Genomic DNA, 25868 nt, shown 5'->3' on the forward strand with positions numbered 1-25868 from the left:
ACAGCTGATAAAAAGAACCGCCAGAAAGGACGGGAGAAAAATTTAAAAAAAAAAAATTTAAAAAAAAAATTTAAAAAAAAAAAAAAATTAGGCAAAACGCCGGGAGAATGTAGGTCTCTTCCTCCCACCACGGTTTGATAAACCCCACGGAGCGGCGGAGCAGCCGCCTCCCGGCGCGGTCGGTCGCTACTCCGGGGCGGCGCGGCGCGCTGGCCGGTACAATAGAAGTTTAGTTGCTTTTCCTCCTTTAAAGCGCCGGCGAGGGGCGGGGGAGCGGCTGCGGGGGCGGGGGCAGGGGCAGCACCGCGGGGCCCCGCCGCGTTACCGCCCGCCCCTGGCGGCCGCGCAGTCCCGCCGCGGGAGGGCGCGCTGCGAGGGGCGGCCGCCGCTCCGCGCCCCCTCCGCTCCTCGCCGCGCTGAGATCCGCGGCCGCGCTCTGCCCCCGCCTCCTCCGGCCGGGCGGGAAGGAGGGAGGGAGCTGCGCCTGGAGAAGCGATGCCGGGCTCCGCGGCCCTATTTATTTATTTTACTATTTTTTTGTTGTCTTTTACTACGAGCCGTGCACGGAGAGGTCGGAAGTAAACATAGTAAAAAAAAAAAAATTACTATCAGGGATTAAAGGCAGCTCCTCGCCGCTCCCCTCCTCCCGCTGGCGTTCCCGCAAGGGAGAGCGCGGTAACTCCGATGGCGGCGGCGGGGAAGGGGCTTCACCCGCCCCTCTCCCCCCTTGGTGGGGCTCCAGCACCTTGGGGTGAACTGGTCCCACAGCGCAAAGCGGTGGCCGAGGGGCAGCGGGGGAGGCGCGGACTCCCGGCACAAAGGAGCGTGTGTAGCTCCGGCACCCCCCAACCCGGTTGCCGCTTGATTATCCCGCCTCTGCCGGCGTCTGCAGAGGATTAAACCGGGAGAGGGCGGAGGCAGAGTCCCACGGGGGTCACCTTGCAGCCACTCTCTCCTTGGCGGTCCCCGGGTGTGCCCCCGCCCCGGCTTGTGCCGCCCCCACTCTGACCACCTCCTCTCGCCCCATGGTGACCTCCCTCCTTTCGGTCAGCCCGGGCGGACGCGGAGCTGCGGCGGCTGCAGAGCTGTGACTGGGCGCTCTCTCCTATCCCCGTTCCCCACCGCGGAGAGTCCCACGGGGACCCCGTCTCCGACGAATCTTCAGCTGCCGGCGACCCCCTCCCGCAGCTCCCGCACCTGCTGTTTTCCCGTCCCCCGGGGCAGACGCCAGCCTCCGACGAGCTACGGCCCGCGCATCCTGCCACCACATCCCCACGCTGGCCTCCGCACTCGCGGAGATGGAGGGAGACTTCAATGTGCCTCCCTAAAAAAGCTTCCAGGCGACTCCACCGTTCCACCGCGGGCGGCCCGCTGGGATGTTCTATGCCTATATGTGTATTTATTCCCCGCTCCCCAGCATTTTGCCAAGCACACGCGAGCACAAGCCCTCGGGGTTGCGATGCGGAGCGCGGAGCCGCCCCGCGGGGCGGAGGGACCCCCGGGCGGAGGGACCCCCCGTCCGTGCCGCGTCAGGAGCCGCCGGCGCTGGGGCGGCCCCGGTTCCCACGGCGGCCGCGCCGCTTCCGCGGGGCCAGCGCGCCCCCTGCCGGCCGCCGGCCCCGCCGCGCCACCCGCGGCAGCCGCGACCCCCGGGCCCCGCCGCGCCCTGCGCTGCGCCGCCAGCCTCCAACAAGCAAAAACAAACCAACCCAAAGCAGCAAAACAAAGCAAAACAAAAGAAGCGTCACTCGTTTTGCTTTTTTTGATCGTGTCTGATAAAGGGCGTTTCGCCGAGCAGGGTGTATGCAAACATCACAGGCCTCACGGAGCAAAGGGCCGCATCTTCGGACCATCTTCTGTCCCGTGTCCTGTAGATAAAAGGTAGTTTTACACAGACAGGGTGACAGAACAAGACCCGTGGCATAGGCGTTGTGTAGATGCTTCGCCTACTGACATTTCCAGAGCGGGATATCCATACCCTTGCTCAGAAATGGCATTGTGCTATTTTTAAATAATATCCCCCTCTGTCCATAGCAAACCTTGTTGCTGTAAATGGAAGTAACATGACTAATGGCAGGCCAGAAAGGTGCAAGATCCAAATTACTCTAGTTACAACTGGTGTAAAATGTGATATGGGCACATGTCTATTTAGGAATAGCATCAGTTTCGCCAGATACACAATAAATATCCTCAAAATTGTAAAAGCCATTAAAGTTCAGATGGAGCTGGTAGTAGGTGAAATATTTTGAAACTACTCTGATACAGATAGGGTTGAAAATCATGATCCTATTCATGGTTGCAATAGAATCACAGGGAGAGCAATTAACTGTAATATCACAGAGGGTTATGACTTAGAGTGGAGAGGAATAAGTAACATGAGCAGATGGACTCTTAAAATACCCTGTGTTCACAAAAATGGAAAAACAGGAAGGGAAGACTGGGAGAAATGTGCTATTGAAACAATACAGCCTTCAAAGGAAACTGAAGGAAATTGTCTTCAAAATACTCTACAGGATTTCTCCAGGCTTGTGCAGACTGTGAGTTCACTTTTTGTTGAGGAGCCAGCTCTGAGGTCCACCAGCATGGATCTTATGAGGCAGTTTTAGTGTAGGTGAAAAAAGATATTTTGCTGATTTCTTATGCTCAAGCCCAGCTGAAAAAGAACAGAGGCAAGGTGTGATATGAGTAAGTATCAATTTCCAGTAAAAGGGCCTTTTTGACAAACTAGCTGTTATACAGAAAGAATAAATGCACAAGTATAACATTAAGGTGACAGTGACAGCTGAGTCAATGTGATTGTTTCGACATGGAAGGGTTTAGTGATCAATAGAAAATGAGAAGGGGCTGAGCTGGGACCCTGGGTGGAATTTATGTGTGATGGCAGGGTGGGAACCTGTGAGAAGCAGAAATGAAAGCAAAACCTGAGAGATAAGATGAGATGGTGGGAAAAGCTCTTGCACCCCCTGTCTGGAAACCCCTGACACATAATGTGCTGTGTGTCTGTGCCACCTACTGCGTGTTCTGTTCTCAGGAGACATCTGCAGTTTCTTTTTCAGAGGACACTGAGCTGTCTAATAGTCATAGGGTCACCATGAACACTGTACTGGGTCCAGCTCTGGGGTCCACAACATAAGAAAGGCATGGACCTGCCAGAGCAAGTCCCGAGGAGGCCATGAAGATGATCAGAGGGCTGGAGTGCCTCTGCTGTGAGGAAAGGCTGAAAGAATTTGCGTTGTTCAGCCTGGGGAAGAGAACCTACAACACCTTCCAGTAACTAATAAGGGCCTACGAGAAAGCAGGAGAGGGACGTTTGGCAAGGGGATGTTGGGATAAGATGAGGGGAAATGGCTTTAAACTGAGAGTGGGTCTGGATTAGAGTTCAAGAGGAAATTCTTCACTCTGAATGTGGTGAGACACTGCAACACGTTGCTCAGAGAAGTTGTAGCTGCCTTATCCCTGGAAGTGTTCAAGGTCAGATTGGATGGGGCTTTGAAAAATTTGGTCTCATGAATGGTGTCCCTGCCCATGGCAGGGGGTTGGAACTAAATGATCCTTAAGGTCTCTTCCAACTCAAACAATTCCCTGTGTCTATGAACTCATAGCTATCTTCAGAAATTTCTGCTGAAAGTTTCACTCAACCTCTCCACAGCTTTGCAGGTTTCTGGCCTTCCTCAAGTGAGAAACAGGAAAGTACTAACTAGATACTAATTAGTCTTGGAAAGCCCTAAGTCCTTGAATGATACACCCAAACAAATGTGATCAGTGCAGTCAGAGCCACTAAAATAGGCTGGCACACTTTTGCTGATAGCATCTGTGCAGAGAATCATGTCCCCACTGCTACCCCAAAAGACCCCAGTCCAAAAAGCAGAGACATACTACAGCGTCAAGGAGAATCAGATTTGCCTTATTACTATGAAAGCCAGAAAATAAGTGAGTTACTTTTTCATCTCTTTCAGCAGCTGTAATTTCTTTAACAATAGGAGGTGAGATACGTGTAGGCAGAAGTTGACAGTGTTTCTGCAAGCTGCACAGCACTGACTAAATTAATAACATCTTCCTACCCCACTCCTCCTGGCTCAGAGAGACTCATATGCTGTGCTAATGAGTACTTTCTCAGTGGACTTCCTCAGCACAGGGGAGAAATGCAGACATCTGGGAGGGGCACTGTCCTTGTCTGTTTACTGTGGTGAAAAACAGAGACTGAAATACACCTCCTGTCGAGGACAGACAGGACCCACCACTGCAGTTTCCATCCGGTAGCTCAGTATAGCAGCCACAGTCCATGAGTCTTCAGAATAATCGTAAACTGTGCAGAAGAAATCAGTGGGTTTTATGGCTGATATATTATCAGTAAATATGAATAAGAGAATCACAGCAGTATCATATAATAAATAAAATAAATATAATTAATATAATATAATTAATATAATATAATATAATATAATATAATATAATATAATGTAATGTAATGTAATACAATGTAATATAATATGCTAGTTTTAAACCAGAGGTAGCACATATCCCACATATCACAAATTTAAGTCTTGTCTGCTGTTGGAAGCCAAAACTGTTTTTACCCTCACCCTGTGGATGTCCGTCTTCAGATGGAGATGTCATGGGGTCATTGAAAGTGGTATCTAGTGTAGTTTATTTATTTGATTCTCCCTCATCCTCTCAGCAATGTGCCCTAGAGTGTTTGCAGCAAACATGGCAGCTTCTTCGTCAGCATCCTTCCAGTCTGTGATCCTCACTATGGAAAAACTCAAGCTTTTTATTACCAACAGGAAAAGGGAAATGTAGAGAAGGAAACTGATGAAAACTGAATGGGGAGAGTGCTGAGTAAAGAAACTGTTGCACTGATATTAAATTACTCTCCCCAGAACTACACCTCCCTCATGGAAATCCATGGAAGTTAGGGAAAAGTAAGTTTTGTCATCAAGAGAAACAGGAAGAACTTAAATTGCTCCTCTGACTTTGGCGAACCAAAGCAGATACAAAATGATACTTCCCGTGATCCAGAGTTAAGACTCTTTTCTTTTCTTTTCTTTTCTTTTCTTTTCTTTTCTTTTCTTTTCTTTTCTTTTCTTTTCTTTTCTTTTCTTTTCTTTTCTTTTCTTTTCTTTTCTTTTCTTTTCTTTTCTTTTCTTTTCTTTTCTTTTCTTTTCTTTTCTTTTCTTTTCTTTTCTTTTTCTTTTTCTTTTTCTTTTTCTTTTCTCTTCTTTTTCATTGTTAAAGCCAAACATTTTGGATTTAATTTTTCGATCTGGCAGTGCATATGATATAAGACTTTTTATTATTTGTAGTTCTTAAAACCAAATATTTCAGATGTTGATTTTTAAACTGACTGCATATGAAAGCAAGTCTCCAGTGAAACAAAACCATTAGCAGATTTTAAAGGTGGTCTGTCATTAGGCACATATGTATTGGTATATATTTGTCTTGTTTATCCTACTGTCTGGGATCATGAAATTGAAGAAGACATCAGACTGGAAGACAGTAATGTAATTAATATTTTTGAATACAGACAATAAAATCCTTTACATCAGCTTTGGTCTTTCCGTAGTGTGCAGCCTTTACCTTTTTTGCTTTGGGGTAAAATTACCACCGCTGTTAATTTAACTTTGTTTACCGACAATTTGACTTTGCAGTTCTTTCAAGCCATCACAGTACCTTTGGTATTTTAGTTTGTTTTCAAACAGGGCAGCCCTTGATGAGTTTATTCTTCATTTTGTAAAATGAAACTATTTATCGGTGTATACAACAAACTTAAAATCACAAATAAACTTTTTTTTTTGCTAGCTATTTTTGTTGCTTAAATATACTACCTGTAAACTGATCTAAGCCCCATGGAAACAACGCCAAAACTACAAGCAGTTTGAATTAACCTTCCTACGCGAATTAACACCTTTTGACATGGATAACTGGAAGGCACCTATCTAACACCAGTAGTTTTGGCATTCCTTGATAGAAAAGAGTTTTGTTCAGCTGTGGATTAAGGGTGAATTACAGGAAATCTGCGTTGACTTAAGTGTGTGATAGATGAGATGATTTCCAAGGTCCCTGTGAAAGATAAACAGTTATTTTTGAAAGGCTGGGTAATTTAAATTTCTCTTCAAAAAGAAAAAGCAGAGCTGTTTCAGAACAATCAGTCCCAAAGGCCAGTCACCGATCCCTAGCCTCTGCATTGTCTAAATTGTATGCTGCAGTTATCAGATTGTCAAGACATCCCAGCTCTGCTTGATTAAGTCCTCTTTAAAGTATTAAGGTCATTTGCAACTACTTAATGATCCTTTTAGGTACCACCGCTGTCAAACCCTGATCTTTAAAGCTGTAATGGGATCAGAGCCTCTTCCATTGCTCCAGCCCGTCAATATTGGTGCTCCCCTGTACAGGACTATCAGCTGTGAGGGACCAGGAATGAGTTCTTCTGCCTTCACACGCATGTGAAGACACCTCCATATCTCACGTGCAAGTGCAGAGTGTCCCCCTCGTCTTGTCCCGACACCGAGGAGATTTGCAACATTGCAGCTGGAAAGGAGAGAAGGACTGAACGTTATCGTGCAGGTTTCTTATTAAAGCTCAAAAAAACTAAACAAACCCTCCAATAGCAACTTCCTTGCAGGTTTGGTATGAAAGCAGAGGAGCAAAGAGCTTGCTGTCATTCTTGCCACACATCCTGTGGGGGCACAGCTCCAGAAACATCTGAGTGCGTCAGATATTATCTGGAGAAAGGAATGTGTCAGCTGACAACAAGGCTGGAAACTATTGAAACAATTGTCAGCTGGGCCATCCTTATAGCTATCTCTAGCTATCTCTTGTCTCTTTGAGAAATAATATCCAACAATCCTGTCCCATCTACAAACAGGTGAGAGCAAAGGACCCTTCCAGGAATTATGCAGCTGGTTTCTTTAGAGATGAGGTATCAGATTTCTATCAAATTAACAGGTTCAGCCACAGGAACACATTCCGAGAAAGAAAGTGGCCCTGTTGAAGGAGAATGTCTGGAAAAGTAGGGATTGTGTGGCCTTTAGAAAACACTGGAGATTGGAGGTGTTACTGGTCTTGTTACAGCTCATAGGTGGTTGGATCTGGGTAGGTGGAAAGGTATGTGCAATCTACTTATCTGAGCCAATGCAAACTCCATGCTTTCTTCAAAGTTCAAGCTTCTGGTGAAGATCATCAGAGCTCCCTTTTCTGGCTCCATGTTGAGCAAGCTCAGAAATGATCACAGGTTTTGTTTGTCTTGTTCAGCAGGTGAAATGATGATTTTCTCATCAGCAACCCTTGTATTAATCTTGGAGGTCCTGTTTGATTACGTCTTTATGGGAAGGAGGAAGATGAGATTGTAGCAGTGAGTTTGTTAAGTATTTACAAGAAACATTCCTGATTTAACATGTCTGTCCTCTATGGGTTTCTGTTTCTCAAGTCATGTTTTCTTTGGATCGGTTTATTGAAGAGAACAGTCACATTTAAAAATGATACTGGTGAATGATCACGTTTGGCCTCTGCAGTCAAGGGCAATTCCTCTTCAGTACTATCCCAATGAAGTTTACTTTCCAGTCACACTTAGCCAAAATGATGCTGATTCCAGCATTGAACACTTTCTGAGAACAACTCAGTGCATTCACCTGTTGCTCAAGTCAGTGTGATGCTGACACCCTTCTCATGAGTAGCACTCTGCACAGAGCCTTTCAGAGTAGCTGCTCGTCACCAGACCACGTCCTTAAAAAGCATCAGACAGTTTCTGAAACCTAAAAACCTTTCCATGCATTCAGTTACAGTCTTTTAATAATGTTACCTGGCTGATAACCCTAGCTTCTCTCCAGCTTTGTTATGCAGTGCAGTTAATTCTGAATTCATTTGGGCATATGTAGCAAAAATGTTACTTTGGCTGCATCAGGGTTTACACTTCCCAGGTTTCTGGGTCCTAATTGTCTCTGGTCAGGCACCCATATATGAGGGGCAGCATTGAGAAATGCGGGTTAAGCTATCAGTAATGGTCTTGTCAGCAGGCTTGGATGTGCAATGTTACAGCTGTGTGTTCCTCTAAGCTCTTTGTATGACTGTTTAAGCATCACTTTTGTTACTTTTGGTGTAGTTAAGTTCAGCTTTCCAGCAATCAGAGTAAATTCAGAACTGCTTAATTGTGCTCAGGCTAGACATCTTTGGGAGATGAAGCTTTCTTATCTCTGGTGGCTGCTGCTGCATTTTGAAATGAGTGTAAGAGAGGCAAATATATCCATGAACATTTGCTGCCAGTATGGATTTAAAAGCAAAACAGTCAGAAAGGCTACCGAAAAACTACTTCACTTGGCTGATAACTCAATTTGTTGATAAGAAAGAGGGAGTGTTTTGTCCTCTCTCTATCAGATAAGTGACTTATCACTCCCTGCACTGTTGATGATGAACATGTTCATCTGGCAGATAGTGGCAATAAAGCTGCATCTCCCCTTTGCACCGCAAGACATATGCTGCATCAAATGAAATTAAGGGAAATAGATTTAAATAACTTCTTGGTAAATGCTTTTAAAATCAATTTATAATTAACCTGTGGAACCTCCTGCTGCATTTTGTTAGAAAAGGAAATATCATGCATGAAAATGGATGTTTCATGTAAGCAATAATATGGGGAGATAAAAAGTGTAAGAAGAAGGGAGAAAGAACATCACTGCTCTGGGCTAGGATTGCCCAGTTTAAGAGGTGATCTGTAATTGAAAGTGAGGCTCTATTTTCTTCCTACGCTGTCAAAGTATAAGTTGTTGTTAGGTATAGGTGTATTTCTGATCTGGTTGGCATTTTCATATTGTACACATGGACCAAATACAGCATTGGGGCACACCTTAGCCATGAGAGCAGGCATGTCTGGGATGGAGGGATCTCCTGTTACAGCTGTTTTCTGAGGTCTTTAAAGCACAGATGGAGCCCAAATGGACATCTGCTTTTATCTGTGTTTGGTTGCCCAGGCTGGGGAGGCCTCAGCAAGAAAATGTCAGGATGCATTCCATCACAATGTGTCTGACTGCAGAGCCAGGCTGTCCTACAGGATCCAGTGTGGGTGCAGAGCCACAAATGCCTTGATTTCCACTGGTGAGGGAGGTGAGGCCAAAGAAAGCCTCTGTCTGTTGGTACTCAGCAATGCAAATCTATGCAGTGGGTTGTGCCCACACATCTGCATTGATCCACTTCTCAAGATTAAGTTTAAGCTTCAGGACACTTTTGTGCTAGTCAAAGCTTTGACCTTGTATGAGGAATGCTGTTTCACTGGGCTTGTTTCTGCTAGCTTTGGTTTAGTTTGTGCATGGCAGAAAGTGGGCTAAATCTCCAAAAACTGCTGTGTGCCATGCCTTGATGGGCAGTTCCAGGGGACTGCTGAGACCCAAGCATATCAAACCCAGCTACCAGGGAGTTAGAGCCACAACTCCTAGCATGAAAATCCCAAAAATTGATTCAGCCTTGCTCCTAATTGTTTCCTCTGCAGGTTGTTTTTATTTCCTTACTTCGTAGATTCCCAGTGTTGCCTAAGTCCAGTCCTTCCTGACAGAGTCAGAATGTCCTACCGACATTCAGACTCTGCTCCTTTCTCAAATGTGAGCAGAGGGTTGCAATTAGGACTGCAGTGGCAAGAAAAGCTTTGATCAGAAATAGGCCTGAGGAGGAGTGTGCTGAGGGATTAATGTAGAACTGACTTCATCAGCAGCTGAGAGTTCTGTGGAGGAGGAATTTAGGTGCTCCTTACAGCCTCAACAATGCAAAGCAGCCATCATCAACAAGGTGTTCCCCAGAGGATGCTAATCACTCTCCTCCCTCTTGATCAGCAGTTAAGAGTGTCTCTCTTCTTTCTACTTATCACTTAGTCAGGGATGCAGGAGGTATTTCTTAGAAGATAAGAACATTATTTACACCCAGTCTTAGAAAGGAAAGAAGAGGTTGTCAGTGAGCTGCAACCATTATTGTTCCTGTTATCGTTTTGCATCGCAAAGGCACTTCACCAAGCTCAGACCCCATCCTGAAGGGCCAAGTGTGTTGTAGAGTCTGTAGTGCCTGCCTGAGCTCTGAAAGGGCTGGAAGAGATGTGTAGCAGTGGTGGGGGAGGGAGGGCCAGAAGGCCGAAGTACAGGTATGGAGCAAAGGAATCTGGGGAGCCCCAGATTTTCTCTCACCTATCGTGGCCTGTGTGCTTGGGGAGCAGTGAACACCTCCCTGTTCCCTTCCATCAGAAATTATCTGCAGATCCAAACCATGTTATCCAGTGGATGTAGGGTAACCTGTCACACTTCGAGACACGAAAGAATGAGGCAGGCAGCAAGAAGGTCAGCAGGAAAGTTCTATATTTAATTTTCTGACTCAACCTTATATACAATTCTTTCAGAAGGCGCAGGATTGGCTACATAGGTTGCCACCTCTTTGACCTCTTTGGTGAAGACCACCATCAATCACCTTTCTCCTCCCAGAGGAGAAATATGTAAACAAAAAGATACATTTTGAAAACATACATTGTTTTCTTAAAGCTGCGTGAGAACAAAATGTAAACTTTAAAAAGCAAGCAAAGTTGGGGCGACAGTAACCCTCCTGTACCAATATAGTTCCAGTTCAGTTCTAGAGTAGATGTACCATCCTGCTAGTGTCATGGGGAAGAACACTGAGAGATGCCTCTCAGTTTTGGTGAGAAGAGAGGTAAAAAAATTAGAATATGTACTTTAGGACCATCTAGTGCTGCTCCTTATTAAGGACTAAGTTTTTTTTTTTTTTTTTTTTCTTTTTTTTTTCTTTCCCTCCTTGTTTTCCTTATTTTTTTAGATGATTAAAATTATATGAATTAGAATTGAGACTTCTATGTGCTTCAGAACACCAAATTTTGTCTATACATGTGGTGAGAAGGCTGGATAGGTACATATGCCAGCCCCCACAAACAATGTGCTAATATATACAGCTATGAAATCATCAGTGCTCTGATATTTAACCAGAGGGTATCTCTGCCTTCAGCTCATGTTCTTCTCAGCTTCCCTTGCTATTCTCTCTGCTAAACAGACAGAAAATGATATTATGTCTATGAAGCCAAAGGGAGTGTGTGTGCGTGCTGTGGAATTTAGTCATGATATTGTTAATTGGAATGTTCAAGGTCATTCTTACATTCTTACATCCTTACCTCCCTACATTTACATGCTTGGTCATTTTCTCCTGCATTAACTGCAGTTAATGTGAGAGTTGTTATACTCCCTTTCTCAGAGTTTCAGAAGCTGCTGTCTGCTAAACACTGAGTAGATGGAATTCTCAAGTCCCAAAATAGGAAATGTCATGGATTATTTTGTCTGATGAAGATTCCCACTACCCTTAGCTTTTCTGTACATGGAAAATGGAAGAACCCATTTGTAGGTCACTTAGTTAAAATGATACAGGATATGGAGTGCGGGTGTGTTACATGTCTGCAATATTATGATTATGATTTTGGTGGCTACACAAAGATTCTGGGAGAGGGCAGTGATGAGGGCAGATTTCTCAGTGTCTCTTCCAACTGCTTTGGGAAACTCAGGACCCCTTCCACAGACAATAGTGGACACACCTGTGTCCCAAGCAAAGCAGCATTTAGGAGAGGCTGCACCATGGAAGCATGTGCAGAGGAAGTTCTGACCTCAACTTGCCTCCTAGCACCTTGATGGTGAGGTGATCCCCTTGAGGAGGAGCTGAAGAGACCCTCTTGTCTCCTCTGCCACATCTCTTTGACCTTGCAGCTATTTCAGAGCCCGTGATATCAGAGAAACTATCTTGCTGCAAATGTATGCTTATCTATCTCACATATACATGAAACTCAGTAATAACTAGCTCATGTATTCATTCCTAAAGTGGCTACAGAGATATTTGATGTTGCTTAACTCATCCACTATCACTGATCACTTTTTGTTACATCCTTGCCTGAAGGCAATGACTTTGGTCAAGCTAGAAATGCTGGTAGTTTCTGAACAGCTTCTGTTACTGGACCAAATGACTGTTCAGTGACTTAAGAGTTGTGAAAGTAGGGAAAAAAATCATAGTGACTGTATATTCATTCAGAAGAGGGAATTCTGTGATGAGGAGTCACTTCTATGCTCTTGCTTTCAGCTTCTACGTGAGGAAGGAGTGACTCTTCACCAGGCTCCGGTGCTAGCTCAGCTGCTCCAAACAAGAGGCAAGCCCAGATGCAAACTTTGTGGCTTAGCCCCATGTTAATACATTCCCAAACACTAATTAAGAGTGGTGAATGAAGAGAGAAATGCAGGTTAATGTAGCAGCAGTTTTGAGACTGCCTGCCAAACGAAATCTTTAGAGGTGATGCATAAGCAAAGGCCAGCAGCTTGCACATGAGTGAGCTGGAGGGTTTGGGCCAGTATAAATGTTGCTTCCTCTGGAAGTAAGATGAAAAGAGGTTGTAGAGTGCCAGTATCCAAAAGGAGAGTGGGGAGGGAAAAATCTGGGACATGGGAATAGATAGTCTTCCTGAGGACAAATGTTGGAGACCCTCTTTGCCTTAGGCAGAGTCTACTGGAAATAAGATGTTACTGCAGGTAGCTGGAGACTCAGAGACATGCCTGGAGGTGCTTGCAGGCTCTGCAAGAACAGTGATGTCATTGCGGGTCCCACTTTTGGTGGGGAGTTAGAGGGGCTCCTAAATTCCCAGTCTCTGTACTGGATTTTCTCTCCCTGAGCAAGGCCTGTAGACAAGGCTGCATTCCATTTTCAACTATGAGCTCCTGATAAAGGGGCCAAATATGTGGTGGGAGAAGAGCTTTCACCCAGTAATGAGCCACTGTGTGATTCCTGCAGGTGGGGTGATGCAGTATTGACCTTGGCAAGTAGGTGAGGGATTTTTGCTGAGCAGTGAGTCAAGAACTCACTGACCTAAAAGCCAACAGTTTTCCTCTTCAGTTAATCAGGTCTGTGCTGTTGATAGTGAGAAATCATAACCAGCTTTGCGGCATCAAAATGTACTGCTGGGCAATTACTCTCCATGAGATCTCCTCTCTCCTCCATTCCTTTTTCTACTGGATGCAATACTCCTTGGTTTTTAGGTGAATTGAATGGAAGGTTGAAGGACAGCAAAGCAGTGCAAAGAACAGACATTTGCGAGAAGGAGAGAACATGAGGGAACTTTAGTATAAAAGTGGGAAGGAAAGAAGATCAACTTCAGTGCAAAATATTTACAGTAAAGCTGTTGACTTGGAATTTTCTCTCAAATTCCTCCCTCAAACCAGGCTTTTGAAAGGTTTGCTAAAACTCATAAGCCTTAGGGGCAGATCTGTCATGTTCAGTTTCTACAGGCTCATTTTCAGCAACTCTGGTGCAATTTTCAAATTGTTGCAACACTTCCTGGACCAAATGCAAAGGCCTCAATGTACCACCTGCTTGTCTTCTTGCTATCTATGCTCCCACAACATTGATATCTGAAATTGTGTTGCAGAGGTTGGAGAAGGGATTGTATAGGTTGCAAATGGTCCAAATGGATTTTTTTATCTCTTACCAAGAGGTGCATTTGGGTATTTTTTCCTCCTATCCTACTTCTCTTGTTGAATTATAGGAAAGTTTCCATCAGAAAGGACTGCCTGAATTAATCTAGTAATCCCCAAACCTTGCTATTGTTTTTCCACACAGGTACTCCCATCATGGCATTGGAGGATGAAGGTTGAAATGTCTCAGTGCTCAGTTACTTCCATTTTTTCTCTCCCTTTATGGTTTCTCATAGAATTATAGAATGGTTTGAGTTGGAAGGAATCTTAAAGTCTAAAATGTAGTTCCAATCCCCCTGCCATGGGCAGGGATGCCACCTATTAGATCAGTTGCTCAGGGCCCAGTGGGGCATCCACAACTTCTTTGGTCAACTTGTTCCAGTGCCTCACCACCCTCACCTCTCCCTCGAGGGTAACGATGTCAAATGAAGCTAGTTACCTGGTAATGTAATTGTTTGTACCAACATTACTCTAAATTAGGTCTCAGGTCAGCATGTTCCCATATATATATATATATATATATATTTAATATTCCCTATTATCTCTTATTCCCTCCTCCCAAGCAACATGGATGCTGAAGGCTCTTCTAAGCATTTATGGTATCATAAATGCATGTAGTCATGAATATGAACAAAGGCAATGTGCTGCTTGGAGTATGTAGAGATGATGTGCTGAATGTTTCCTCACTTGATCAGATCTAGAGCAAAGGCAGCAGGGGAGCAATCTGAGTTCAGGAGGAGATGAAGCACCATTGAATTTAGGAATAGCTCAGGCTCATCTTGGAGTGCAAAGACCCAACCCGGTGTTGCATCTGCAGGCAGATGAGGAAATTTAAGATTTGCATTGGTTCCAATTTGCTTCAAGTGGAAGCAGAAATTGAAGCTACAGAAAAGTTTTTTTGACTGGTTCCAGCCAAGAAAACAGGCAAGGTCAGCAAAGTCTTGCTCTTAGTTCTGAGCTGAGGAGAGCCCATCTGTCCATTTGCCTGGGGCTCTGCAGGCAGCCATCTGCCTTGATAGCCGAGCTGTGAAAAGCACAATGTGAAGGATGGAAGCAGAAGCCAAGGAGGAGCTGGACCTCCCTCTCACACCCACAGCACTCTGTACAGGATGGCTGTCAGCAGAGCTGGCCATGGCTGCCATCTGAGTGCCACCAGAGCAGAGCCACCCCAGCAGTGCAGCTATCAGACCTCGTGGCACTGCTTCAGCCATCACAGATGATTTGATTTGGGTTGTATTTGGCCTGGTCCCCGCAGCAAACAGGCACTGAGCATACAGGGGCCACAGCACCATTTCTGGTTAGCTTTGGAGGTAGGGAAAGTGCATCTTCTCATCAGAGAACCTGTGCTGTGCTTGGCTTTCTAAGCAGAAATGTCCTTATGATGACATATGACACTCATCTGTGTCAAAGGGAGCCCTGTTTAGGTTTCCCCAGCGGATGTGACTATAACAGATGTGTTATAAATGAGATAAATCATGGGGATATGGATCATATGGACCTGGTGAACTGTGGGACACACAGGACTTTTGCCTGATGTACATTTTCTGTATTTGAGTGCAAATCTCAATAATTTCTCAAAAATGGCTCAGTATAATCATTAAACCCTGTTCATTAGCTGACCAGTCTGGAGGGGATATTGTTAAAGGAAAAACTTGCCTGTACTGATGTTTTTAACAGAGAAAACTCATTACTTAGTAAAGACCTGAGATATAATGAGATGGTTTACAGTTCAGTTGTGTTTGTATTCAAGTAATATTTACAGTTTCCATGCTAAGAGCAGATGAGAATCTTCTAATCTAGAGTAAATCTTTACGAAGTTCACTGCTATTAATAGCTTACTCTAATTTTGCATGAAATCAGGATATAAATTCTAATGTAAGATATGGGAATTAGATTTTTTTATATGGTACATTATACAATTACCATTACTACCAATGCTTTAGACTGTGTAATATAACTATAATTTATCTTAAGAATCTCACCTTTTTCTTTTTCCATAGAAATGGGGATGTTTGGGCAGAATTTAGGTCCCTTCTCAAATGACATAAACAAAACCAAGACAGAATAGGAAGTTATGCCTACATAATTATATCCATTTGCACTTCTGCATTAAGTTACAGGGAAAATGCTTTCCCAAGTAGGTCACTTAATTTTAGAACAATTAGTAACAGCTATATCACTATTTTTTCTGGGTATTCACTGAGGCTCTGTAACACATCAAGTGCCAAAAAAAAAAAAAAAAAAAAAAAAAAAAAAAAAAAAAAAAAAAAAAGAGAGAAACATGTTTTAGTAGTTGTGAAAAATTAAAGCATATAAACCCTTGTCTCTCACACCACAGCTGGGTGGTCTAAGAAGGTTATGCACTTTGCCCAAAATTATGGGGTTTTATTTATAAATAATCCTTCTAGTTCTACGCAGAAGGTGTTTTGCTAGATTTGTACCATGCTGGATTTTTCAAGAACCTTTTTCCCAGGGCTGCAGGACCCACTGAACATCTGGAGGTCATGTTCACACCTGAGTGCTTAAGCTGTGCTGCTCTGCTGCCTGGAGCACCAGCCTGTCTCTGGGGAAAGCACGCTGTGTGAACCTAAACTGCTGGAGCTCATCACAGCAATCCCTGATTGTAGCCTAGTAATGCCCAGGAGTGTCATCAACACAGACACGGAGGATGCTCTCTCAGCAAATTCCTCCCAGTCCCTGCGGAGGACTTCTGCCAGCACACCGACATCTGCTGGGGCCTGTGGAAGGGGCACTCCCACTGTCACAGCTTTTCTGGCAGAAAATATTTGCACTGATGCTATTTAAAGAAAAAAAGGATTGCACTTTTAGTAGCATAACTTTTCCCACAGGGAGTGGTTTTCCTGCAGCAATGCAGTACTTCCTAAGGTGCTTTATTTACTGCTGAAAACTACTGATATTCCGGCAGGCTGGAGCACCATACAGACAGCCCTATCCTCTCACAAAATAAGATATTTGTGATATCACTTACTTTTACCATTCCTGAATGACATAAACCACCTAAGCAGAACTCTGTAGAGCTTTCTCTGTTCTGAGGACATCTGCCAGCAGATCTATCTCAGCCGTGGCTCATGCCTCACCACACCTCCCTGCAGCAGAGTGTGGCTGAGCAGGTTTGCTGTGCAGGTTTCTAGCATACTGCTGTGTCACCAGTAAATGCCTGGATAATTTTTAACCTCACATGGGATTGGTTTATCAGCTGCAGGTGGTCAGAATAATTATACACACTGCTCTCTATGAAAACTGGGTCAACAGGATAGCACTTCTTTTTATGTTCTGTCAGGCCTCTCTGATTTACACCTAGGGTCAGACTTCAGGGAGAAAGATATTTGAGCTAATGCAAGTAGCCATCACATCTATTCAGATGATGTCACCTTTCTAAGGCATTTTCTTCCCTCTAATTTTGCATCATAATGTTGACTATGATACAATCATTGCTCTTGACAAAAGAAGAAAGGAGAGCCCAGGGGAAAAATATTGATATTTATTTAAAATGAAGTGTGATAGATAAATGCACACCCTCATTATGTCAGGGCAAGAGGAAGCGTGGACTTACAGCACCACAGTTTTCCAGGCAGACATCCTAAGGGCCAATGTGGTTATGCTGGCAAAGCTGCATGTTAAAGAGTGCATTTTCCTTTGCCCATGGGATGTGGTTTTCTCAGACCAGTCCAGGGTGCACTATATATGTGTGTTTACATCTAGGAAAGCTGTAAGGTGATGGAGCTCTTCAGATGGTGGAGTTGTGATCATTTCCATTGAGAGGTGGTGGTTGTTGTTAATATCAGTTTTGGGGTACCAAAGCCTGAGAACCACAGTGACAGCCCAATGATTTGACAAACCTTGGTATCAGTGGCTTTGGAAGAAGAGTGGGGAAAGGTCAGGAATAGCATGTACCTTAGAGTGTATTTCTGTGTAATCTCTACCAACACGTGGTTGGCTTCTGCTTATGTATTTTCCTTTCCCATTGAGTGCAATGCTGGGTTCTGATAAGGATCTTGCACCTTTTGGATTCCAGCTAATTTCTTCACCTGACTGGCCGTGCCTGTGCTGGCACACAAAGCAGGCCAGGACCTGCTCCAGCCCAGAGGGTGAGAGGCATGGCATGGCTTGTACTTAGGGAATTAAGCCTTCCGTCTTCACAGAGCAGGGCATGCTTCTCTACAAGACCAGCTGGAAGCTGCCTTCATGGCTCTGCTTTTCTGCTGTTCTAGTGTTGACCGATGGTAAGAATGAGATCTGTAGGTGGTTTTACTCTTAAAATATCCGTGTGTGCTGAACTGCAATTACCTCTGGTGTGCTAGGAGCCCTTATGTGTTGGCAGACATAACTTCTCAAGACCATTGTTTTTTTTACATACTGGCACTATGTCATTCCCTGTTTGCATAGTCTGTGAAGGAAACAGATGCAATCTCTTCCATCTCTCCCCGTGCTGACGTCTTTCTGTGCTGCTCATCACTCTCATCAGCTGTTCCTGAGCTGCATCTAACCCACAGCTGGAAATTCAAAGCTGGGCCCCTCCCCAGCTGCCGCTTTGATGTCCCTTTCTCCCCCTCCACATCACCTACATCGCTCCCTTTGAACACCGACATCGTGATAAGGTTTATGAAATTACTTCCCGTTATGATGAGGGCACCCAAACTCTGCATGTCTCAGGACCATCTGCTGCTTCTGACATGGGCATGGGTGAGTGTCTTCTAGCAGAAAGACAAGATTCATGGTGGAGTTGCCACATTTTGTGAATCAGAGCCCTGGAATATATGCATAAACACTAATTAAACCCAATATAAAAGTGTCTGATATTTATCGAGCTTCATTTAGTTAGGGATCAAATTTAAATTATTGATTAGTTACTGAGTAAAGCTACGTCAGTGTCATTCTCTAAAGTAAACAGAAAAACATCTACCTGAAGGGGCCAATTCAATTCTCAGCCAGCTTCAGAAAACATTTGATTTGGTGCCACTTAGGAGTATCATAAGCCTGAAAGCCAAATGTTTGCATTTAAATTACATCTCAATTGAAATTTTGGGGGTTGAATTCACTGCATAATTCACTTCTCCTGAAAGTCAGAGCTTAGAGGGTGTCTGGATCTAGAGCTGGTTTTTTGTTTGTTTGTGGGTTGGGGGGTTGTTTGTTTGGGTTTTTTGCTTGTTTGTTTTGTTTTGGGGATTTTGTTTGTTTGGGTTTTTGTCTTTGGTTTTTTTTTTTTTTTTTTGGGTTGTTTTCTTTTTTTTTTTGGGGGGGGGGCGTTATTTTGTTTTTTGGGGGGTTTTTTTTGTAATTTAGGATTTAGGAAACAGGAGCCAGCAAAGCCTGCTTGCTCAGCAGCTTGCTGAAAGTTTTCCAAATCTGGCCACATGAGAGGGGGAGCATCAATGATATCACTGGCAGAATATATTATAACAGTTGTTGGAAAAGACCTTCAGAGGAAGACAATAGAAATGCTGGAGCAGAGTGAGAATTGCAGATAAGGTTCTGGGATCTGGTCTTGGAAGGCACCCAGTGTTAGCAACTTCACTAGAAGGCTGCAGCAGACCATTAGGAGACAATAAATCTCTGTGCAAATGTTGTCTTAATCCAAATAGGTTTAGGGATAATTTATACCAGCAAGGATAGCGGAGATACCAAGAATTTTCTGGAGAGGAAGAAAAACTAATACTGGCAAATCTTTCCTTGAATACTCCATCTTGCTCTTCAGCACTATTTTACATGGGAAAATATAAGCTGCAGATTTGCTACTGCTACTAATCTTAAAATTAATAGTTCCTTTTTCTTTTTTTCCCCCTAGTAAGAACTTTTAACTTGTTAGTAGTTGGTGAGATATGTGGACCTTGGAACCAACTGGAGTCTCACTGTTTATATTATGGTAGAGCCTAGAGATCATAATTGGTCTTCCAGGTGCTACACAAAGGCAGCCTGCTCCAAAGAGCCTCAAAATAGGTAAGGGATGTAGGGAGGGCAACAAAAAGATAGGGACAACAGTGTGAGCTCAGACTGCCAAGCAGGGTAAAGCTGGGACTTCTCTCCTGCATCCTCCATCACCCTGTGCTCCAGGAAGGGTTTTCCACTGTTTTCCTGAGTGTTGTATTTCAGCAGTTCTAGATGTTTTCTAACTCCTGTCACTGGCATGGCCAAAACTCAGGCTATTGCCTTTTTTTTTTTTTTCCTTGGAGAAGGGCATATGTGTGTTTTCCCCCTTGGAGATACCAATTCCATGGAATAGAAATGCTGCCAGAATTTTCACTTTAATGGTACAAAGGATACAACTACAAAAAAACTTGCTACTATTTTTATCCCTCATCCATCTGCCCTCCATAGCTTTCTGTTTGTGTTTTCCTCTTTTACTAGACAGCCTTATCACCGAGCAGAGGGTGGGGGCTGGAGCTAGGAAAAAGCATTTAAAGAGAGCTAGCTGCAAAGCAGAGGTGGGTTGGCTCTGGAATTCTTTCTCCAGAGCCTAATTTTGACCATGAACTCTAGTTTCACTTAGTAACATAAATTGCCTCAATTTTGTCTAGCCTCTCCACTTCACTCATATAAAGAGCAATAAAGGAATACAAGGGTAAAATAATCTCTAAATAAAAGATGAGGTAATTTTGAAGGCACATTGGATCTTTATATCTATTATGGCTTTTTATATAAGCCCACTGAATGCTGAAGCATCTCCAGTATGGAGCTGTCACCTGGTATTTTCCACTTTATGCCAGTTTGCAGAAAATGTGGCTGTCTCTGATGCAAATTACTCAGAATTCCTCACTAACTTTCTGGGGTGGGGAGTTGTATTGATGGAGATGGTTTTGTTGTAATTATCTCCGGTTTTCCTCTAACCTTAGCCATTGTTTTCAAAGGAAATAGAAAGGAGTCATCTGTATATAAAGCAAAGATCTCACTGAGCTCAAAGAAGGTGCTTCCCAAGCAATCTGCTGAAGTGAATGTATGGGATTGATGTGGGTGAAATTCTGGCTGAAATTTAGCAGTTTTTACTGCCAGGATGATCCCAAACACCTGACCTTAAAATCTGTGAACCATGGAGGGACAGAGAGGCCAAAAGCAGTAGGAGCTGTTAGCCATGACGTGAACTAGTCTGTAGACCAAGCTCCATTTCTACTTCTCTTCCCTGAAGGGCTTAGGGGAGAAGAGATTAGCTGTGTCACCCCTGATGGAAATCAGCTTGCTGGAAGGCAATCACTGGAAGGTCCAAAACCTACTTGGCTACATTTAGGCTTGTCAAGTCCCATGAATTATCTGGGAGAGTGTCTCACTTGCTCACCTCATGTCTCATCCCAGACATTGGCAGCAGGGTGACCTGTCATCATTCTTGCAGTGGGACTAGAGGGTCAGTGTAGCTTACTGGGGAAAGATACCAATTGTGTCAGGATTAGGAGTTGCAGGGCTTGGAAACCAGATTACATGCACTCAAGGGTGACCTCACACCCATGGGAGACTTGATGGAAGAATGTCTTCTGATGCTGCTCGTCAAATTATCTGACTTCTGAAATGTTACGTGTATGATTAGAGAGATCAGAAATCCATAGGTCCTCCAACATTCTCCTCACCTGTTTTCCTGTTTTCTTTCCTCTCTCTCTCTCTCCTTTTTTTTTTTTTTTTTTTTTTTTTTTTTTTTTTTTTTTTTTTTTTTTAAGGCCGGGTGTCCTGTAGGAAGGAATAAATCTTTCTGATCTTCTTGCACCGTGACTGTCATTAATTAGGGTATGTTCAGAGACACATGGACTCCTGGTTAAGAAGGAGGCAGTGATTAGCAAATTTCACCCTCCTTTCCCCTCTGGCTCACTTAGACTGTGGAACTTCTCCCCAGAAATGGGATTAAGTCATAGGTTTGATGAAGAGATCTAATCTTGTTTTAAATGATCTAAGTGATTCCTTCTCTCACTTGGCAAATTGTCCCGGTGTTTAATCATTCTTACCCCCAGGAAATGGCATCTTGTTTCAAGGTCAAGTTTATCACATTTCTACTCCAGCTACTGAAACCTTACTTGACTTTCTAGGAGGAGGCTTCCCTGGGAGCTGGGTTAGCTCTCTGTTCTGAGGTGCCCAGGACTTCAGTTCAGTGAAGGGACCTCTGCATTGTCTAATGTGCACCCAAACTGCAGGAGGGTGACAGCTGAGAGGAGGCTGAGGACACACCAGCCAGGAGAGAGAGAAGAGAGTTTCTCAGTCTCTGGGGGTCAGTAGTTATGCTTACAGGGTTGTGGACAGGAGGATTTACCTCCCCAGTTAGCTCAATGTGCTGTGTTCAGGTGTGTAAGTCATCCTTGCTCATAGGTCTCCAAAAGGACTGGATTCACATCAGAGTGCAACCAAGAGGGTTGGGGCTCCCCTGCTTCCATGATGTGACACTGACCCCATTGCTGCACAACTTCTGCCTTGTTCCTTTTGGGTTGACTGGGGGCCAGGTTAGCCCAAGCAGCTTTTGCTGTGTACCAAACTCCTGCAGCGCTCCAGGATCTCAGGCAATGCTGCAAAATTGACCCAATCTGTTGCAAGCCTGTCCTTATCCCCTCACAGAAGTGCTTTGTTTATTCTGCTTGGAGACCTGGAAGAAATGCTTCTGGCAAAAATTCCTTTTATATGGACTTGTTTTGACCCATAAAATGGGCATCTACAGGAAGAGGTTTTGAATTCCCTGCTGTAGCCCTGTATTCAAAACCTCAGACCTTTTCTACTATGTCCCTGGTCCTGGGAAAAGAGTCAAACCTGCTGCCTGTTCTTGGCTGGACAAATCCCGTATTATTCCAGTCAGAACCATCCAGGTCTCCCGGCCTGCCTTGACCCTGCGCTCCTCAAACCATTATTGCAACTGTGACAAGGGAAGATTCAGGCCAGCTGCCTGAGAGTGGCCAAAGCAAACCGAGAGGAGGCAACATGTGTCCCAGAGCCAAAACCTCTGCGTGCAGCCTGCAAGGAGCCAGGGAATGGGGTGAGGGGCTCCAGACATCTCCTAGTGGACCTGGAGCCAGAAGCCAGCTTCACATTGCTGGAATCCAGCTGCAAGGAGAGCTCAGAGGAGGTAAGTACCTGGAGTCCTCTGCTGAGTAGTTTATTGATGTCTTGGTTAACCACTTGTGGTATGAGCCAAGTGTGTCTGTGAAACTTACTGCTCCAAGCTGCCAGTGTAAGTACCTTCTGTCACCAGAGGAGGGAAAGACTGATGGGGGAGAGAGGAAGAGCATATGCTCCTGCTTGTAGTCCTGCTGGTTAGCATGAGGGAGTGGGAGGAATGTGTGTGGTGGAGTGAAGGCATTTTTGACTGTACATTCATTATTGCCATGAAATGAATGTTTTTTTCCAAGCAAAGCATATAGTGCTTAATGTCTCACACAGCCCTGGAGACACAGAAAAACTCAATGTCCTCAAATACCTCAAGAAACTTTTCCTTAAGCGTGCAGTGTCTTGACTCTACTCCAGCTGAAAGTACTTGGGCCAGCCCCATTCCACATCTCTATTGAAATATCAGCCCATTGGTGGTGGCTTTTCAAATGAGCTCCTAGCAAATTATCCTCCGCAGCCTTTGCAGTCTTGTCCTTGAACATCTAAAAGAAATAGTTTTACAGATGTAGCTGGCACATATTTGCTTGTAACTCAGTCCTCTGGTTAAAAATTGCTAGTGGGTGTGGACAGCCTTGTCATCCTGGATGTTCCTGTCTTCCTTCCCCTGGCTCACCTTCACTACTAAGTAATCTGCAGCCTTTCATCTGTCAGAAAGGAAGTGTTGTGAAACTCCCTGTGCCATCTCCAAGCTGGTTCCTCAGTTAATGAAAAGGAGTTTGACTCCTGTGTGTTGACTAAGTAAATCTAGAAATAATCCTTTGGTTATCAGTGCATTCCTTAATGGTTTTTATTTTTTGTGTGTGTGTGCGTGATTATCTGTTGAAGCATAGGAGATGTTGATAGTAGGGCTAAAAAGGATACCATGTCCTGGTTCTTGTTTTAGTAAATGAAATGATTTTGTGAACAAAAGAATAAATATTGGTTAGAACAGTACGGTGCCTTGCTCAAAATAAGCACCAAGTTGGGTTGTTCAGGAGATGAACTAGGCTTACAAGTTCAGTGTTCAGCTAACTAAAATAATAACTAAATAAAGGTAAAGCAATTGTTCTCAAGCGCCTGCTCTTCAACTAAAAATGTCATTGAAGATATTTGTGTGCTTGTCACTGAAGGGAGGAGGTCACTCATGAGCACAGGTGGATGGAACTGAGATGACTGAGGAAGTTATTCCATCTAGCTGTCCATTTCTCTCCTGGTGGTCAGCATCTTGCCGAAATGCTAATGAGGCAGATCATGAGCTACAAAGCTCAAAGCCCAACCCAAAGTTTACTTTCACATGCCTTTCTGTAGACTGCAGCGCCTGTGGGTAATTTTGTTCGGCTGCCCCAGTGGCAGGGCTGGCAATCTCTGAGCTGTAACTGCTCCAGCCATCTCACTAGGGTTTGAGATGAAGGTGTTAATCATAAATTTTAATTAGCAGCAGCTGAAGATATGGTCTTACCTTGTTTGCTTTCTAAAGTCATGTGTGATTCTGGTGGGGAGGTGCGATTTGGCCACTAGTGCAGGAGAACCAAATGATTAGCTCTGATCTGTAGGTAAATAAATATCCATCAATAGCTTGGCCTCTGTTCTCTACTCCAGCCTTGTTTCTTTGTACCGAGACCACTGACTTTAATAACTGAGGTTCAACCTATGGGTGTTTGAATAAGTTCCCGTGTGGGTTTTTTTCATACTCAGTGCAGCTTTGAAATCTTCCCTCTGGAACCATTCAGTTATTACCAACATTGAGAAAATCATTGTTGCTTTCAAGCAGTAAATGTGTATGAAACTCACACACACACACACACACACACACACACAGAGTGAATGCTACAAACCCAGAGGCTTGTGCGGCTGTTTAGTCCCTTTTGTTTGCCCAGCCGGTGTCCTATCCTGGTGGCACACGGGGACATCTAATGGTTGAGTAACAGACCACAAGGAAATTTTCCATTGTATATCTTTGTTTATGTTTTTATCAGAATTTGTCTCTTCTTTGCCACTTTTCACCTTTAAAAAAATTGTCAGTTTTACTGATTAACTTGCTTAGTTTACTCACTTTTAGCGGCAAACATGAGCTGCAGTTTCAATCCAGTTAGCAACTCTTTCTTCTAAGCAGAAATAACAGAGAGACACCTAAGGATACTCATCTGCCTAAATAGCAAGAAAGATACAGGGATGACTTCAGTGTGAAACAGAAATATTTTCGGTAGAGAAAAAGCTATTTGTTGAACTCTGCTCAGTCTATCACAGAAAGAGTTAATCAGAAACAAGGGCTCTAAACTGAATGAAAAATTTTCCACTAAAATAGCTTATTTATTTTGTTTCATTTTGTGTTTTATTTGGGCTCCTTTTTTTTTTGTTTTGTTTTGTCATTTTTTTTTTTTTTAAAAATTTTGTTTTAGTCTCAAGTGGAGTCCTGAAGGAAAGTACTGGATCTTACATTCTTGACATTTTCAAGTCAGGCCTGCCTGTATGCATTTTTGCAAGATGAGCTTTAGTCAAACCTAAACTCTAATCCTCAACCCAAGAGTGTAGTATGTGGTTTAATGGCAACCAAGAGGCTAGGCCTAATCTTTTAGTGGGCCTGTCTAGCTTTAAATTTATGAAGTATTTGGTGTCTTTGCATGCTTGTAAGACTCTCCTCACTGCAGGTTTGGTTGGCACATAGTTTTGTAGTTCCTTTGATCACAGCTTCTTGTCTTTTTGTTTTGATGGATCTCTTTGTATTAACAGGGATTCTGTCTTTTTGTGCTCACCTTTAGATTCTTCTCCTGCCCCAATCTGAACTTCAACTCAACCATTTTATTGCCCAGAAGAGATGAAGGCTACTGAAGTTAAAGTGTACTCAGGACAATACAGTCTTGTTTCTGCTTTGGTTCTTGTACATCCTAAACCAGCATGTGGTGTCCAGATGTTGGCCTACAGATGTGTGTATCTATTGAAGAAATTCCTACATAGCTCATCTAGTTTTCTATCCAGACCTTTATACTGTGAAGAATCCTTCAGGTTACCACAGCTGCAGGTTACACAACGTGTGGATGTTCTGCTATGGTTTGGGTAGGCAATCACTTGGCTGATTACTCATTGGAAAGCAGAATAATTAATAATGTTAAATCAAATATAACCTAATCTAAAGGCGTAGCTGATGATGTGCTTATCAACATACTTCGCTGATTTTTATCAGGTGGAAAGTTGTATCTCCGAAGATTAAAGGAAAGAAAAAGAAATCTTAATACTCAGTGATGAAAGCATTGGTGGCATCAGTGGAATCTGCAGACCTAATGTAATATTATTTTGGAAAATGAATTTGCTGTTTCAGAGTATCAG

General features: G+C 43.8%; 1 long non-coding RNA gene across 1 annotated transcript; it reads left to right on the forward strand.

Annotated features, from left to right (window-relative positions):
- The first annotated feature begins 6963 nt into the window (after nt 1–6963).
- Nucleotides 6964–25391, forward strand: LOC136301311 (uncharacterized). Its single transcript, XR_010723840.1, has 3 exons — nt 6964–7104; nt 7252–7351; nt 25304–25391. It is a non-coding gene; the product is annotated as an uncharacterized lncRNA (long non-coding RNA).
- Nucleotides 25392–25868: the final 477 nt, after the last annotated feature.

Source organism: Chamaea fasciata, unplaced genomic scaffold (assembly GCF_029207755.1).
Source record: "Chamaea fasciata isolate MVZ Bird 193981 ecotype frontalis unplaced genomic scaffold, bChaFas1.0.hap1 SCAF_1, whole genome shotgun sequence".
Taxonomy (NCBI): Eukaryota; Metazoa; Chordata; class Aves; order Passeriformes; family Sylviidae; genus Chamaea; species Chamaea fasciata.